Source organism: Dipodomys merriami, unplaced genomic scaffold, assembly GCF_024711535.1.
Source record: "Dipodomys merriami isolate MVZ:Mamm:240054 unplaced genomic scaffold, mDipMer1.0.p SCAF_366, whole genome shotgun sequence".
In the NCBI taxonomy this organism is placed as follows: Eukaryota; Metazoa; Chordata; class Mammalia; order Rodentia; family Heteromyidae; genus Dipodomys; species Dipodomys merriami.
In genome coordinates, this window is record NW_027205226.1 from 656,959 (window position 1) to 673,356 (window position 16,398).

Sequence of the window (16,398 nt, forward strand, 5' to 3'; positions counted from 1 at the left end):
GGGATTATTTGAAAAGGAGGGAAGAGAGCAGAAGAGGAAAGAGGAGATGGAAAAAAAATTTTTGAGGTTTTATATTTGAAATGGCTATAGGCAATTCCTCATCAAGACTTCTTAATGATACATTTTTTTAAATATTTGCCACCCACAAGAAAATTTATTCATGGGAGGAGGTGGATGAAAATTGAAAAGAGTTCCTACAACTTCTAAAATGAGCCACAATTGAAATTGTATTTAAAGAACTGAATGTCTCCTCCTCTTGTGCTGGCAAATGAAAGCATTCAGGGCAGAGGGGACCTTCACAGGAAGAGGGATCAAGGAAGTTCAAAGCTAGACTTAGGATTCCCTACAGAGGAGGAAGGGGGGGGGGTGGCGGGGGAGTAAAGGAAAGGACAGATAGGCAGGACCTTCTCCATCAGACATACTGAAAAGACCCCAGACCCCAGAATACGTTCATCCATTGAGCTCTTTAAGAAAAAACACTGCCCCTTCCCCTGCATACCTAAGAGAGCGAAGCAGGACACAGGCAAGTCATTACATGCCCTAAAGCCAGGCATTCCTGAAAAATAGCCGACCCTCCCGTCCCTTCCTGTAAAACTTAGCTATAATGGCAGGGTAGGTCAGGAGGTAATAAATCACTTGTCAAAATTAGGGAACGAACAGTTTCGGTGCATGACGACCAGCACAGACTTGTCAGGGCAAGTACCAACACGTCAGCTTTCCCCCAACCCCACCTGCCCCATCTGGCCAGCTTAACCTGACCAATCCCCACCCTGAGCGTAATTTGAAATTAACCAATCAATATTCTGTAACCAAGCATCTCGCTTCTGTAACCTTGCTTCTGCTGTCCATAAAAAGAGGGTGCTTTCAAGCACTCGGCGCGCAAGTCTCCCGATAGACTTTGTCGCCCCGGGTACCCGTGTAACCGGTTCCCAGACACTTGACCCGAACCTTGTGGATCTCGTGGTTAAGTGCACCTGGGAGCCGAGGCATGCCCGAATAAACCTCGTGCTGTTTGCATCCGTACAAGTGGTCTCGTTGTTCCTTGGGGGAGGGTCTCTTTAGATCGAAGGGCACCCCACGCCGACGGGGGTCTTTCATTCTGGGGGCTCGTCCGGGATAGAGACCCCCACCCAGGGACCACCGACCCATTTTCGGGAGGTAAGCTGGCCAGCGTCTGTGTATTGTCTGTGTATTGTCTGTGTGTTGCCTGTAAGCTGTCTGAAGTCTCGTGTGGCCAATTTCTGTGCGCTTGCGAATCTGGTGAGTTCGGCCGTTCTCGTCTGTATCAGGCGGACCCGTGGAGGAGCTGACGAGCTCGTACTCCCGACCGCGGTCCCCAGGAGACGTCCTGGGGGCTTCTGGGAGCCTGAAAAAGTGGCTCATCAGGGTGGCCTGAAATATTGGCCCGTCAGGGTGGCCTGAAATATTGGCCCGTCAGGGAGCCTGAAAAAGTGGCTCATCAGGGTGGCCTGAAAAAGTGGCCCATCTGGAACTCAGTCCTCTTTTAGACGCGTGATTTGCCTAGGAGACGAGAGATCCAGACTCTCAAAACAGTCTCCGCCTGGTTTTTGCCTTCGGCTGATTGTCGAAACCGCGCAGCGACAAAGTAACGTGACCAGTTATAATTGTAATGTTGTTTGTTGTAGAGTTTTGGTTGCTTGCATTGCTTCTGCCCTTGTGGTTTGTTTTTCTGTTGATCTGCTGTCTTTGCCTTCGCTGTGGAAAATTTGGGAGAGTGTGTTACTGTGAATAGTCTTGTGTTATTCCTTAAGTTAAACCTTAAGTTAAAACTACACAGGTCTCTATCAGGTTTTGCTTTCAGTTTATTAACAACAGCGCGCAGCGAAGCCAAGTGTTGTCTGTATTGTTGTTTGTATTGTTGTCTGTATTGTTTTTGTGTTCGTTAACAGTTTTAAAATGGGACAAACTGTCGCGACACCACTTAACCTTACTTTGCAGAACTGGAGGGATGTGCAAACATCAGCTCACAATCTTTCAGTAGAAGTTAAAAAAAGAAAATGGATAACTTTTTGTTCATCAGAATGGCCCACTTTCAACTGTGGCTGGCCACGGGAAGGAACCTTTAATCTAACCATTGCCTTACAGGTTAAGGCCAAAGTCATGGACCCGGGACTGCACGGACACCCAGACCAGGTCCCCTATATTGTTACTTGGGAAGCTCTTATTTTAGAACCTCCCCCGTGGATGAAACCCTTCTTATCTACCCCGGCCCCCCAAATCCCTACCCCCTTAACCCTTCCTTCTGCCCCTCAGCTCTCTCCCCCACTCCTTCCCTCTCCAATTTCCCAACCTCAGCTCTCTCTCTCCTTCCCGGGGAGTTTAGCCATGGTCGGCCACTCCCATCTGAAGTCGCTTTTTCTGTTTGGCGCCTGTCTGTTTTTGTGTTTCTGTTTAGTGTTAATTGTTTCTGTTGTCTGTTTTGTTGTCCTTAAAGGGATGGGGCAGCAACTAACAACCCCCTTAAGTCTGACTATAGATCACTGGAAGTCACAGCCTGAGCCGAGATTGTCAGGTTTTGGGAACTTGCTTGTTTGTCAATTATGAAATTGCCACTGACCATCTGCAGGTGGCCTCAGTTAGATCTCAGCCTCGGGCCTTGGCTCGGGGGGGTGGGGGGGGGGGTCTGAGCATGGGGGAGAACCTGTCAGTCTGAGGGAACAGCCGCTAGGGACTTCCTTCCCTTGCCCCAAGATGACTGGGAATTCGCCTCTGCCTTGGAAGACCCCCGGGTCAACGTCTGCAGGACTCTAAGAGAAAAATCCTCCGGAAGTGAGTAGGGGGGTTGAGTCCCCTGGTAAGTGAATGGTGGTGAGATGTCGCCCTATTCACTGAGACTTGATTCTGTCTTTGTGGCCACATGTTTGTCTTGTTAACTTTAGTGTGTTTGTTTTATGGGGTAGGAAAGTTCTGGGTGAGTGTGGCAGGCTCACCCAGCAGACTCTGGATTCAGCTTGCTGAGTGGGAACAGCACAGAGTTCCGGTAGGGATAAACTGGGGCCCATTAGTCCCCAACTCAGCCTTCAGTTCTTGTCTAGTTCTGTTTTTAAAATTGGTACCAGTTTTAAATGTGGATCCTTGGTTTTTGTGTTTATCTGTGTTTTTGTTATTTATTTATTTAAACATCTCTGAGGGAATAAAAGTTCCAGCTGGGCCTAGTCACAGACCTGCTATGCCCACCCTCCCCGCGAGGCATGAAGGGTTACTGGGCTAGTTTGGTTCCCTTCAAGCCTCAGGCTGCACCTTCTCCCAGTGGAGGCTGCTGGAGGACAGGTGAGGGCGTAGAAGGCTGTGTACCTGGATTGGACTTTTCAGCTAGTTCTGTCTAAAATTGGGTTAAAAAAAAAAAAAAAATCAGGCAAGTTTAGTCTTAGGTGACTCCCTCCCTCAGCCCTCCTCCAACTCAGAAGAGATTCATAAGCCTTGCTAACAAGCAAGCTCTGTGAAAATGAAGCACAACAAAGGTACCTAGTTCTAAAAGAAATACTGTCTTAAATTTTTTGTTTAAAACCTTTAGAAAGTGTACGTACAACTGATTTTGATTTTTGCGCGCTTTAAGATCTGTGTGTTTTGTGTGTGTCTGTGAACGTGTTCAAAGATAAAAAAAAAAATTGTCAGCATGCTGTAACAATTGGGTGATTTAAATTTAAATTTCAAAAGGTTATGAGGTTTGGACATTACCAAAAATTTTTTAAAAATCTTCACATTGTTTTAAATGGCTTTTTAAAAGGTTCTTTAACTTGCAAATTAAAAAAAATCTGGTATTTTAAAAACTAATGTTTTAAAATGCATAAGACTGTTTATACTGTAATCAAGTTATCTGGCTTAACAAAAATGCATTGGCAGTTCGGGATTTAATTCCCTTGGCTAAAATTTGGGATAAATATTAAAAATTTAAATGTAAAGGTTAGTTTAACACTGTCAAAGATGTTACCTGTTGTTACCTGTTCTGTCTACCTAAAACTGTATTTCATTTGAGAACCAAGAGAAGAGACGGGGAAAAACTTAGAAACCAACCGAAGACCTATCTTTAGCGGTGAAGGGTGAACAAGCAGAAGTGCAGTTCAGCTGGTCATGCAGTGGGACAGGCCCTGGGAGGAGTCCAAGCATGATGAGGCAAACTGGCACAAACGCAGTTCATCTAACCCTAAAGAGTCAGATTGGGTGTGTGCCTGCCTATTCCATAGGAGGGGCCAAGTGGCCCATCGTTGTTCTGTCTCTTTTCCCTGCAGATAGGCACTGAAAACATGATGGTTAAAATAAATGATGTGATGATCTGATTAGTATTGCTAAAACTTTCCCTTGGATGTGTTAACATTAAAATTAGGAAGGCCTTAAAAAGAGGGTAAAAATTATTTGTATAATGTGGCTTACTTTCAATTATGTTCCACAATTAGGATGCTTTTTAAAAGTTATAACGGTGTTAAGTCTAGCTTTGTGATATAGTAAAGGTGACTGTAATTCTTGCATTAAGGAAAATTGTCATTTGAGTTTAAAATTTTTAATGTGTGTCTGTTTTAAAACAAGCAGCCAAGAGACAATGAGTGACACTTGGCCTCAAGATTTCAAGGGATCTTTTCAAAATGCAAATGAAAACTAAAGTATAAAATATTAAAAATGGTTAATAAGAGGCTTTAAAAATTAGGAATGGATTTTTGGATATAAAGTTTAAAGGTAAAGTTGTTCTTAACATTGGCCTCAATGTGCACAAAGGAAAAATTAGGATTACCAAAATAATTGCTATTCTAGTTTGCTCTTATAGGTTTTTCAAGTTTCCAGCAAGCCCAAAGCAAAGCACAGAGGATTCTTACAGTTTGTCAGATGTAACTTTGACTCTTAATAAGTGTCAGGTAAGTGCATGCTTAAAAGCTACTTCTATGTTGACCACCTTGTTGCTTTTAATTGGAGTAAAATGGCCTTTTATAAGACTCAGTGATCTGCAAACTGGTTCAAAGCCAGCCCGGGCAGAAAAAGGTCCCTGTGAGACTGTCACCTCTACTCAGCCAGCAGAGTGCTGAAAGAGCAAGCAGAAATGCTTTGGGACTCACAGTGGCAGAGTACTAGCCCTGGACTGAAGAGTTAAGGGACAGCATTCAAGCCCCGAGTCTGGGACTCAAAGTGGCAGAGTGCTAGCCTTGAGCTGTAGAGCTGAGGGACAGTGCTCAGGCCCTGAGTTCAAGTCCAGCAACCAGCTAAGGAAAATGCCAATGAGGCATTTATCCCAATGTAGAGAAGACACTCCTGAGACAAAAGCAATGGTGAAGCATCCAGAGGCAGTAAGCCACTGCTTGGATGGCAGAAATGTCAGATCCTGGAGTCATTTGTGTGTGGCCCTTCAAAACTGGTCAGAGCCGGGAGGTCATAGGAAGATAGTTTGGAAGCATGCCTAATGTTCATGACTACCTTGTAAGGGACAGGAACTTGCCAGTCCTCTGTGATAGTAAAAAGCTAATGTTATAAAATGTGGGGGGTAGTTTAAATCTTAACCCCTTTATGTGCCAAAAGCTCTAATTGGCGGTAATATTGAGCTGACACCAGTTACATGAAATTCATCTTCTCAGGAAAAAGTTTGTAAACCTGAGAGTGTGTTTCTATTGATATCTGTCTAAAGGCCTGCAAAGGTAACTCAGGCATTGTGTTAGGGTTACTAGAGATCACATTCCTAAGTCATCCAGAAAGATGCTTTTACAAACCAGAGTGCTAAACAAGCTATACTGCTATAGCTGGAGAAAAGGTCTGCGCAGTTGTCAAAAGTTAAATATTGTTCTTAATGACTTCTAACCCTGATGGCCTCTTTGTAAGGTTATAGGCTCCTGGCTAGGTAAGATCAACGCCCCTAAAGTCAGCTTGAAGAAGTTACAGAAGATGGACCTTCGCCCTTCTACCCCCATTTTAAGATCAAGAGTCCAGAGTCAGTTTTGGAAAAATGAGGCAAAATAGATAAAATAATTTTTAATAAGGGCATAAAAAATAGTGTTAACTGTTGTAGGTGTGCAAGGTGTGGAGACTGCATTTGTCAGAGATGGTTACAAGACTAAGCCTTCTGTGTCTATTTACAAAAATATCTGGTTAGTAAAAAGTTGTGATTTTGGTAAATTGTCCTGAGCTATTGTTTAAAAGATCTTAAAAACCAGCAGGATCAAAGCCTGCCAAGCCTAGGCAATGTATCTTTAACCAGTCTGTGTAGGAATTTACAGCCCAGCATGAAGTGTGACAGTCCCTTGGAGCCACTGAGAGACCCTGCTGTTCCGGTTGCTGCTGCTGCTGCTGCTGTACACCGTAATGGGTAAAGTTCAACGACGGCCTGACAGTCACCTGGAGGAACTCCTGCTTGATTCCATCACCTGAGTCGGCTTCCTGGTTGAAAGCTGCTAAATCTAAGATCTTGTGGGACATTCTTTTGGGTGATATCCAGAAACCCTCTCTTCCCACAGTGGATATTGGGGACAAGGATATCACTGGCTTGCTTGTCTTAGGCACTTCAGTGCATAGTAACTGGAAATCCACTCTATGTTCACAGCCTAGTTTGACTCTGATATGGTAATAACCTGAGTGTGTTATCAATAGAGGTAATACTCTTAGCCTTAAAATCTAGCAAGCTTCTGCATCACGGTGGTGCCTTAAGGCTGTTCTAAGATAAAGGTTCCGCAAGCCAAAGGAAAAATTGGGCAGTTTTAAACTACAGCCACAAAGATGGTCAAGAAATTGTAAGGAAAGAGGGTGGTAATGAAAGCCTTGGGAAAGAAATTGTAAAGAAAGAAGTAAAGAAAGCCTTGGAAAGAGAATTGGGGAAATTTAAAAAGTAAGGATTGTCTTTAAGACAAACCTCAGAAAGTTTAAGTATGTCGCAAATGGTATGAGTATGTCTTAAAATTGGAGCTTACAAGTACAGCTGGTATATCAGGCGACCAGCTGGTGACCATCCAAGAACGAAGCCTTGCAGCAAGATTGTATAACCTTTTGCTGATAAAAGTTTGTTATCCTCTACATTAGTCTGTCTGGGCGCTGACAAACTCCGTAAAATCGCACTCAGCACTCAGCATTCCAAAATCGAAGGGGGTTAGACTTGCTTTTTCTAAAGGAAGGGGGCCTATGTGCAGCCTTAAAGGAAGAATGTTGTTTTTATGCTAACAAAACAGGAGTGGTAATCAGGACCCTAGACAAACTCGAAGAAAGATTAAACAATAGACAGCGAGAATTTGAGTCTCAACAAACTTGGTATGAAGGGTTGTGGACTCCATGGTTTACTACCCTAATATCATCCTTAATGGGACCCCTAATACTCCTCATGTTAATCCTTACTGTGGGCCCCTGCATCGTAAATCGCCTAATACAATTTGTAAGGACCGCCTATCGGTCGTGCAGGCCCTAGTATTAACCCAACAATATCATCAACTTAAATTAACGGAGGAATCTCCAGTTGAATGAAGGATTTCATTCAGGCAAAAAGAAAATGGGGGAATGAAAAGACCCCAGACCCCAGAATACGTTCATCCATTGAGCTCTTTAAGAAAAAACACTGCCCCTTCCCCTGCATACCTAAGAGAGCGAAGCAGGACACAGGCAAGTCATTACATGCCCTAAAGCCAGGCATTCCTGAAAAATAGCCGACCCTCCCGTCCCTTCCTGTAAAACTTAGCTATAATGGCAGGGTAGGTCAGGAGGTAATAAATCACTTGTCAAAATTAGGGAACGAACAGTTTCGGTGCATGACGACCAGCACAGACTTGTCAGGGCAAGTACCAACACGTCAGCTTTCCCCCAACCCCACCTGCCCCATCTGGCCAGCTTAACCTGACCAATCCCCACCCTGAGCGTAATTTGAAATTAACCAATCAATATTCTGTAACCAAGCATCTCGCTTCTGTAACCTTGCTTCTGCTGTCCATAAAAAGAGGGTGCTTTCAAGCACTCGGCGCGCAAGTCTCCCGATAGACTTTGTCGCCCCGGGTACCCGTGTAACCGGTTCCCAGACACTTGACCCGAACCTTGTGGATCTCGTGGTTAAGTGCACCTGGGAGCCGAGGCATGCCCGAATAAACCTCGTGCTGTTTGCATCCGTACAAGTGGTCTCGTTGTTCCTTGGGGGAGGGTCTCTTTAGATCGAAGGGCACCCCACGCCGACGGGGGTCTTTCAATACAAATCCAGACTTCAGTGTGTGTTCCAGTGTGTGTATGTGTGTGCGTTATTGAGGGTTGAACCCAGAACCTCTCCTATACTAGGAGGGGCCTAAACAAATCAAGATTTTAAGTGCCTAGAAATTGCATGACAACTGTAAACAAGAAGGTAACATATACCATGTCTTAATTTTGGTTTTTTTTTTTTTTTTGTCGGTCGTGGGGCTTGTCCTGGGCGCTGTCCCTCAGCTCTTCAGCTCAAGGCGAGCGCTCTACCACTTGAGCTACAGCGCCACTTCCGGTTTTCTGGTGGTTTGTTAGAGATAGGAGTCTCACGGTCTCTCCTGCCATGGCTGCGATCCTCAGATCTCAGCCTCCTGAGTAGCTAGGATTACAGGCGTGAGCCACCAGCGCCCGGCCATGTCTTAATTTTGGGGGTGGAGGGGTCGGTCGTGGGGCTTGAACTCTAGGCCTGGGTGTTGTCCTCAGCTTTCCAGCTCAAGGTGAGCACTCTACCGCTTTAGCCACAATGCCACTTCCCGGTTTCTGGTGGTTTATTGGAGATAAGAGTCTCAGGGATTTTCCTGCCTGGGCTGACTTAGAACTGCAATCCTCAGATCTCAAGCCTCCTGAGTAGCTGGGATTGGTGGCTGTAAGTACATCATCAATATCTGCCTTACTTATATTTACTCTTTTTTTTTTTGGTCGGTTGTGGGGCCTGAACTCTGGGCCTGGGCCCTGTCCCTCAGCTCTTCAGCTCAAGGTTAGCCCTCTACCACTTGAGCCACAGCGCCACTTCCGGCTTTTTCTGCTTATGTGGTGCTGAGGAATCGAACCCAGGGCCTCAGGCATGCAAGGCAAGCGCTCTACCACTGAGCCACCTTCCCAGCCCACTTGTAATATTTAAAGATGTGAGATTATGTAGCTAGAGATGTCTCAAGACATAGCCCTGGGACACTTCAACATTTAAAACTACATTGGAAGAGAAGGAAAATAAGGAGGAGAGGAGGAGGAGGAGGAGGCACCCATATAAAGGGAAAAGAGGAACAAGGGCTGGGTGTGGTGGCACACGCCTATAATCCCTAACTTGGAATTTAAAAAGAAAAAACCAGAAGCCAAGGCAAGAAAGTATCTCAGTTATGAAGGACAGAATGAGTGTTAGGGATAAAATTGGACCCTCCATGAATTTCTTGGTGAGGAGGTAAAATGGTACCACCACTTTGGAAAAATAACTTTGAGGGGGCTGGGAAGGTAGCTCAGTGGTAGAGCTCTTGGCTTGCATGCCTGAGGCCCTGGGTTCGATTCCTCAGTATCACATAAGCAAAAAGAAAAAATCCAGAAGTGGCACTGTGGCTCAAGTGGTAGAGCGCTAGCCTTGAGCTGAAGAGCTGAGGGACAGCGCCCAGGCCCAGAGTTCAGGCCCCATGACCAGACAAAAAAAAAGAAAAGAAAAGAAAAATAACTTTGAGAGTTTCCTAGAGCTACTCTATGAGCCAGATATCCTACCAGTAGGCATATATGAAAAAAACATAAATTCATACAAAATATACACAAATGTGTAAAGTACTATTCTTAACAGCTAAAGAAGTAAAAATAGTCCAATTATCTGTGAACTGACGAATACATATGGATTGTTATCTGGCAGTTAATATTTTGGCCTAACAAGCATGAGGCCTTGAGTTTGATCCTCTGAATGACTATATCATACATATATATATACATACATGCATACATACATGGAATGAAGTCCTGATGCATGGCTTAACATAAATGGCCCTGAAAATGCTATGATGAAGTCAGTTAGGAATGATCATACATTTCATGAAATGTTCAGAACTGGCAAATCGAAAGACAAAGGAGGTAGACTGATGTTTGTATAGGGTTGGAAGAAGGCAAGAGTAATTGGTAATAAGTGCAGAATTTTGGTTAGAAGACAACGTGTTCTGAAATTAGGTTGAGCTGCACAACTCTATGAATGACTAAACAAAAAAAACACTGAATTGCATGAGTTAAATGAATGAAATATGCCATCCGTAGTTATCTAAGAGTTTTGTGTTGTTTTATGTGTGTGTGCACAATGGGGTGGGGTGCCTAGGTACTGTTCATTAGCTTTTTTTTTTTTTTTTTTTGCTCAAGGCTGGTACTTGAGCCATAGCCCTACTTCTGGCTCTTTCGTGGTTAACTGGAGATGAGTCTCATGGATTTTCCTCCCTAGGATAGCTTCAAACCCCTAATCCTCAGATCTCAGCCTCCTGAGTAGTTAGCATTGTAGATGTGAGCCATCAGCATCCAACAAAACCTATTTTTTTTTTGTTTAATTTTCACATTCCTTGCTTTGTAGAGAAGGCTGAAAAATGTCAAGACCAGTGCAGTCTTTGGTGTGCAAGCATGCATTGTTAGACTAACTTCCTTTCTTCTTTCATAGTTGACTATTAGCAACAAGATGAAAGAGACAATATCTTTAACATCCTTTCTGGAAATTTCCAGAGCCAAATAACCCACTTCTTTCTGAAGTTTTCCTACCTACCACATGAAAGCAAGTGGCAGCTATGTTGAACTTCCTGCTCCCCCATACAAAGGGTCTCCTTCCTTCCTGAAGTCTCCATCTGCACTTTTCTTCCATTTGTGGTTCTATCCACTGCTTCCTGAAAGGCCAGAATATTTTTTTTCTAGAAGACTCTTCAAGACTCTTTTTTCCTACCATTTTCCTCTATGTCCTTCCAGCTTCTGCAGTGTGTGTGTGTGTGTGTGTGTGCATTCATTCATCCTGACACTTGAACTCAGGGCCTGGGCTGTCCCTGAGCTTTTTCTGCTCAAGGCTACCTAGCGCTTTACCACTTTGAGCCACAGTGCCATTTCCGGTTTTTGAATGGTTAACTGAAGGTAAGAGTCTCAGAAGGACTTTACTGCTCAGGCTGGCTTTGAACCACAATCCTCAGATCTCAGCCTCCATAGTAGCTAGGATTACAGCCGTGAACTACCAGCACCTGGCTCCTTTTTTTCCCCCCCTCTCAAGGTTACTGTTTTACCACTTGAGTCATAGCTCCTCATCTTCCTTTTTGGTGGGTAAGTGGAGCCAAGAGTCTCACAGACTTTCCTGCCCGGGGTTGGATTCAAACCGTAATCCTCAGATCTCAGCCTTCTGAGTAGCTAAGATGACAAGGGTGAACTACCAGTGCCCAGCCAACTCGTATGTTTCTGAGTATTTATTACAAAGGAATACCATTTCTAAAAAAAAAATGTGGACTAGTTACCCCCATCTTAGCAGTTTAACACAACAAATGCTGATTATCTCCTAGTTTCTGCATCAGGAATCTAGGAATGTTTTCACTGATTTTGCTTCTGTCTCTGTAGAACTCATCATTGGGATGTCAGCTGTCTGGAAAATCTGCTTCTGGGACAACTCACTCATGTGGCTTTGGGCAGTTGGCATCAGCTTCTTGCCATGTGGCCCTCTCCACAGGAACACGGGAGTGACACTTGGCTCCCCCAAGGGCAACTGAAGTGATGAGAGCAATGGAAACCTCAGTGCTTTTTATAACCTGGTCTTGGAAGCCATGGTCTGTGGGGGGGGGGGTGAGAGGGGAGTGTATGTGGGAGGTGGTGAAGGGGGGGGTACCTTGAATTCAAGGTCTTGTGCACACTGATTTTATTTGGGGGGGAGGGGCCGGACTGCCTCTGAACTTCAAGCCCCTGATCTCACCACTAGAGCGGCTGGGATTACAGGCATGAGCTGCCAGTGCCTGACCATCGCACACGAAGTCCAGGGGGCTATGGGTTGGATCTTAAATGTCTCCCACAGGCCACTGTCGGGGCCCCATGATGATGTCACGGTTGAAAGGCAGTGGGACCTTTTAAGGGGGTGTCTGCTGGAAGAAATTAGATTACTGGAGCCAGTGGCTCATGCCTGTCATCCTAGCTACTCAGGAGGCTGAGATCCAAGAATCATAGTTTTAAACCAGCCTAGGCAGGAAAGTCTGAGAGACTCTTATCTCCCCACCTTCCCCAACCCTGAAAACAAGTCATAGCTGTGGCTCAAGTGGTAGAGTACTAGCCTTGAACCAGACCCTGGATCAACACACATACAAAGAGGATATTAGGACTCTGGACCTTTCTTTCTTCTTTCTCTGTTTTCTGTGCCACTATGTGGGAAGTATCCTTGCGCCATCATAAACTTCCTACAATGATTCTACAGATCTCACCACAGGCCACAGCAACAATGAGCCTTTCCTCCTTTTAAGCAGATTGTCTCTGGCATTCCATCACTTTGTTAGAAAGCCACCCCACACAGAGCCCATAATCCCAAGCAAGAGAATTAGCTCCAACTCTACAAAGAAAGAAGAAAGACCCTGAGACCCAGGGAGGAATGGAGAAGGTTGAGAGATATGCTGAGAGAGAATTGCTTCAAAGAGGAGACTAGACGTGAGATTTCCAGGAAATACTTGGTAGAATTTCCAGGACATGGAATTTCCATGTCAGTCAGTCCCCTGAGCTCATTGACTGCTGTCAACCTCATGCTCTTACAGCATTCTCTGCCTATGCCTTTACTGCTTCTTGGGCAGATTTAATAATCTTTGCGCAGCAGGGGCCATGAAGTTCTCCTCCCAAAATGGGCATTTAATTCATATTTTTAAAACTACTTAAAGCTCTGAGCCAGGCTTTTGTGGTACCTGCCTGTGATCCTAGCTACTCAGGAAGCTGAAATTAGGAGTATCATACTCTGAGGCCAGCCTGGCAAAACGGGTTCAAGATCTCATCTCAACAGGTAATAGCTTGACACTGTGGCCAGTGGTGCTGGCTTGCTATCCCAGCTACAGAGAAAGCTGAAATCCACATGGGGGATCATGGTGTAAGCCAGCCTGGGCAAAATGTGAGATCCTATTCACAAAGAAATATAACCAAAGCAAAATGGATTGGAGATACAGCTCAAGTGGTAGAGCATCTGCCTAGAAAATGTAAGACCCATGGCTGGGAAGGTGGCTCAGTGGTAGAGTGCTTACCCAGCATGCATAAACCTCCGGGGCTCAATTCCTCAGTATCACATACACAGAAAAAGCCAAAAGTGGTGCTGTGGCTTAGGTGGTAGAGTGCTAGCCTTGAGCAAAAGCAGCTCAGGGACAGTGCCCAGGCCCTGAGTTCAAACCCCAGGACTGGCAAAAAAAAAAAAAAAAAACAAAGAAAGAAAATGTAAGACCCTGAGTTTAAACCCCAGTCTTACATGAATAAATACATAATCTGTTTCAAATTCCTACACTTAAGGAAGGAAGGAAGGAAGGAGGGAGGGAAGAGAAAGAAAAAATAGAGAAGGTATGTGGACATCTGAAGGATGTAAGAAGAGAAGACTGACAATAAATTGGCGAAAGAAATTAGATTATCACCTCCCTTAAGTTCTTCAAGTTTCAGCTGGGGCCAGTGGCTCACACCTGTCATCCTAGCTACTCAGGAGGCTAAGATCTGAGGATCACGGTTCAAAGCCAGCCCGGGCAGGAAAGTTCGTGGGACTCTTATCTCCAATAAACCACCAGAAAACCAGAGGTGGTACTCTGGCTCAAGCAGTAGAGCACTCACCTTGAGCTGAAGAGCCCAACGACAGCACCCAAGTCCAGAGTTCAAGCCCCACCGCGGACAAAAAAAAAAAAGTTTACCAATGACCAAATCCAAGCTTCCCAATCCAAGCTTGTAGGTTTAATTCTCGACAAAGATGGGGTAAAGTCTTGTGTAAGTTTTCCTTTACCACCATTAAAAAAAAATTATGGGGGCTGGGAAGGTGGCTCAGTGGTAGAGCGCTTGCCTTGCATGCCTGAGGCCCTGGGTTCGATTCCTCAGCACCACATAAGCAAAAAAGAAAAAAGCTGGAAGTGGCTCTGTGGCTCAAGTGGTAGAGCGCTAGCCTTGAGCTGAAGAGCTGAGGGACAGCGCCCAGGCCCAGAGTTCAGGCCCCACGACCAACAAAAATAAATAAATAAAACTGATGACACTGCTGGTGGCTTAACAACAGTGCACATCTGCAGGGCTGTAGGATGGAATTCCAGCTTCCCGCATTCCTTGGCTCATGGCCTCTTCCATCTTCAAAGCCGGCAATAAAGAGTTTAGTTCCTTTCTCGCCTGACTTCTCCTTCCCCACCTTTTACCCTCTTAGTCAAAGTTCTCTATCTCCTCTGATCCACTCATCCAATCAAGCAAAGGCCTCTAAACTCAAACTAATTCAGAATAATCTCCCATCTCTATGTCCTAGCATTTTGGTTTTGGTTTTTGCCTTTTCTAGTTGTGGGCCTGGGCGCTGTCCCTCAGCTCTTCAGCTCAAGGCGAGCGCTCTACCACTTGGGCCACAGCGCCACTTCCAGTTTTCTGGTGGTTCATTGGAGATAAGAGTTTCACAATTTTACCTGCCTGGGCTGGTTTTGAATGGCGATCCTCAGATCTCAGCCTCTTGAGTAGCTAAGATAAAAGGTGTAAGCCACCAGCACCTGGTTTATGTCCTAGTTTTATTTTATTTATTTTTTTGGGTCCAGTCGTGGGGCCTGAACTCTGGGCCTGGGCGCTGTCCCTCAGCTCTTCAGCTCAAGGCTAGCGCTCTACCACTTGAACCACAGCACCACTTCTGGCTTTTTTCTTTTTGCTTATGTGGTGCTGAGGAATCGAACCCAGGGCCTCAGGCATGCAAGGCAAGCACTCTACCACTGAGCCACCTTCCCAGCCCCATATGTCCTAGTTTTAATCACGTGTATAAAGTACGAAGTACTTCTTGCAGCATGAGGTAGCGTATTTTTAGAGGCTGGCGGTGGTGACATGAGTATCTCTGAGAAGCAACGTCATTAGTCTGCCTACCACAAGGCTTACGGAGATAAAAGAGGAGACACTGCCCAGATGGGAACAGAAGGAGAGCACATATTTGTATATGGGTTGTAGAGTAAACATTGATTTAATTAAGAAATATGCTGAAAGAAAGTCTCTAACTTTGATTACTCAGAGTACTTAGCAGGAGAGAAGGGGATGAAAATGTGCCAGATGTTAAAAGCAGAGCGTAGAAGTGGACAGAAAAGAGCTCAGAAAGTAACAGACAAAAATCCTATTCTTGTGCTTTGGGAGTTGTGATGTTTGGAATCACAAAGGCACGCCACCATATGTCACCCAAATAGCAAGTTTTTTGTTTTTTTGTTTTTTTAAAGCTGGATTTCATTTCTTCCAAATGTAGTGTTCAACTGACATACCACCAGATGGCAGGAAAGAGCCAGAGAATAAATTCCTAAATATCTTTAGAGAAAATCCTTTCCTTCCATTTTTGAGAAATGACATTTTTGAGCAACCTCAGGGTTGCTCAAACCAAAACCTGTCTGAATTAGAAAAAGGAAATAGAAAATTAACCCTTTTTTTTTGGGGGGGGCGCGTGTGCCAGTCTTGGGGCTTGAACTCTGGGTCTGGGCGCTGTCCCTGAGCTTTCTCACTCAACACTAGCGCTCTACCGCTTGAGCCCACCGCTCCACTTCCGGCTTTTTGGTGGCTCACTGGAGATCAGAGTCTCACAGACTTTCCTGCCTGGGCTGGCTTTGAACTGCGATCCTCAGATCCTAGCCTCCTGGGTAGCTAGGATCAGGGGGGCATAAACCACAGGCACCCAGCTTTTTTCTTTCTTTCTTTCTTTTTTTTTTTAAGAAACCCTGCCACCTTGGCTCCCGAGGAAACGTAATAGCTGCTTCCTGAGCAACTCTGTTGGCTGACTCCCCCCACACTTTCAACTCCATTTGTCCAAAGTGAGCTTGCCATCTTCTACTTCAGTAAAGAACACCCGCTTTCCCAGCCCAAACCCCTAGAGTCATCTTTGTTAGGTAAATTAAATCCACAGCTGAGGAAAGAGCAGCACCAGGTATTCAGGCAAGGGAAAGGTTTATTTTCGAGCTGCAGGCCGCCTCTAATCAAGTTGGAAGCCCGCACAGCAGGGACAAAAACCCGCAGCCACAACTTACCAAGACCAGGGGTGGGAGAAAGTATGGCAGTTACCTAGGTGACACAGGTACTGGGTGGAGACTTAACCAAGAGGAGGAAGGAGTCTGCTCCACCTTCCCAGGGCGGACCTTGCCATCTTCACTGCTTCCATAACCCCCAGCTTGTAAACAATGAGGCTGAGCCAGGCCTCAGTGGCTCACACCTGTCATCCTAGCTACTCAGGAGGCTGAGATCTGAGGATCGCGGTTCAAAGCCAGCCCAGGGCAGGAAAGGCCACAAGACTCTTATCTCCAATGGACCACTAGGAAACTGGAAGTG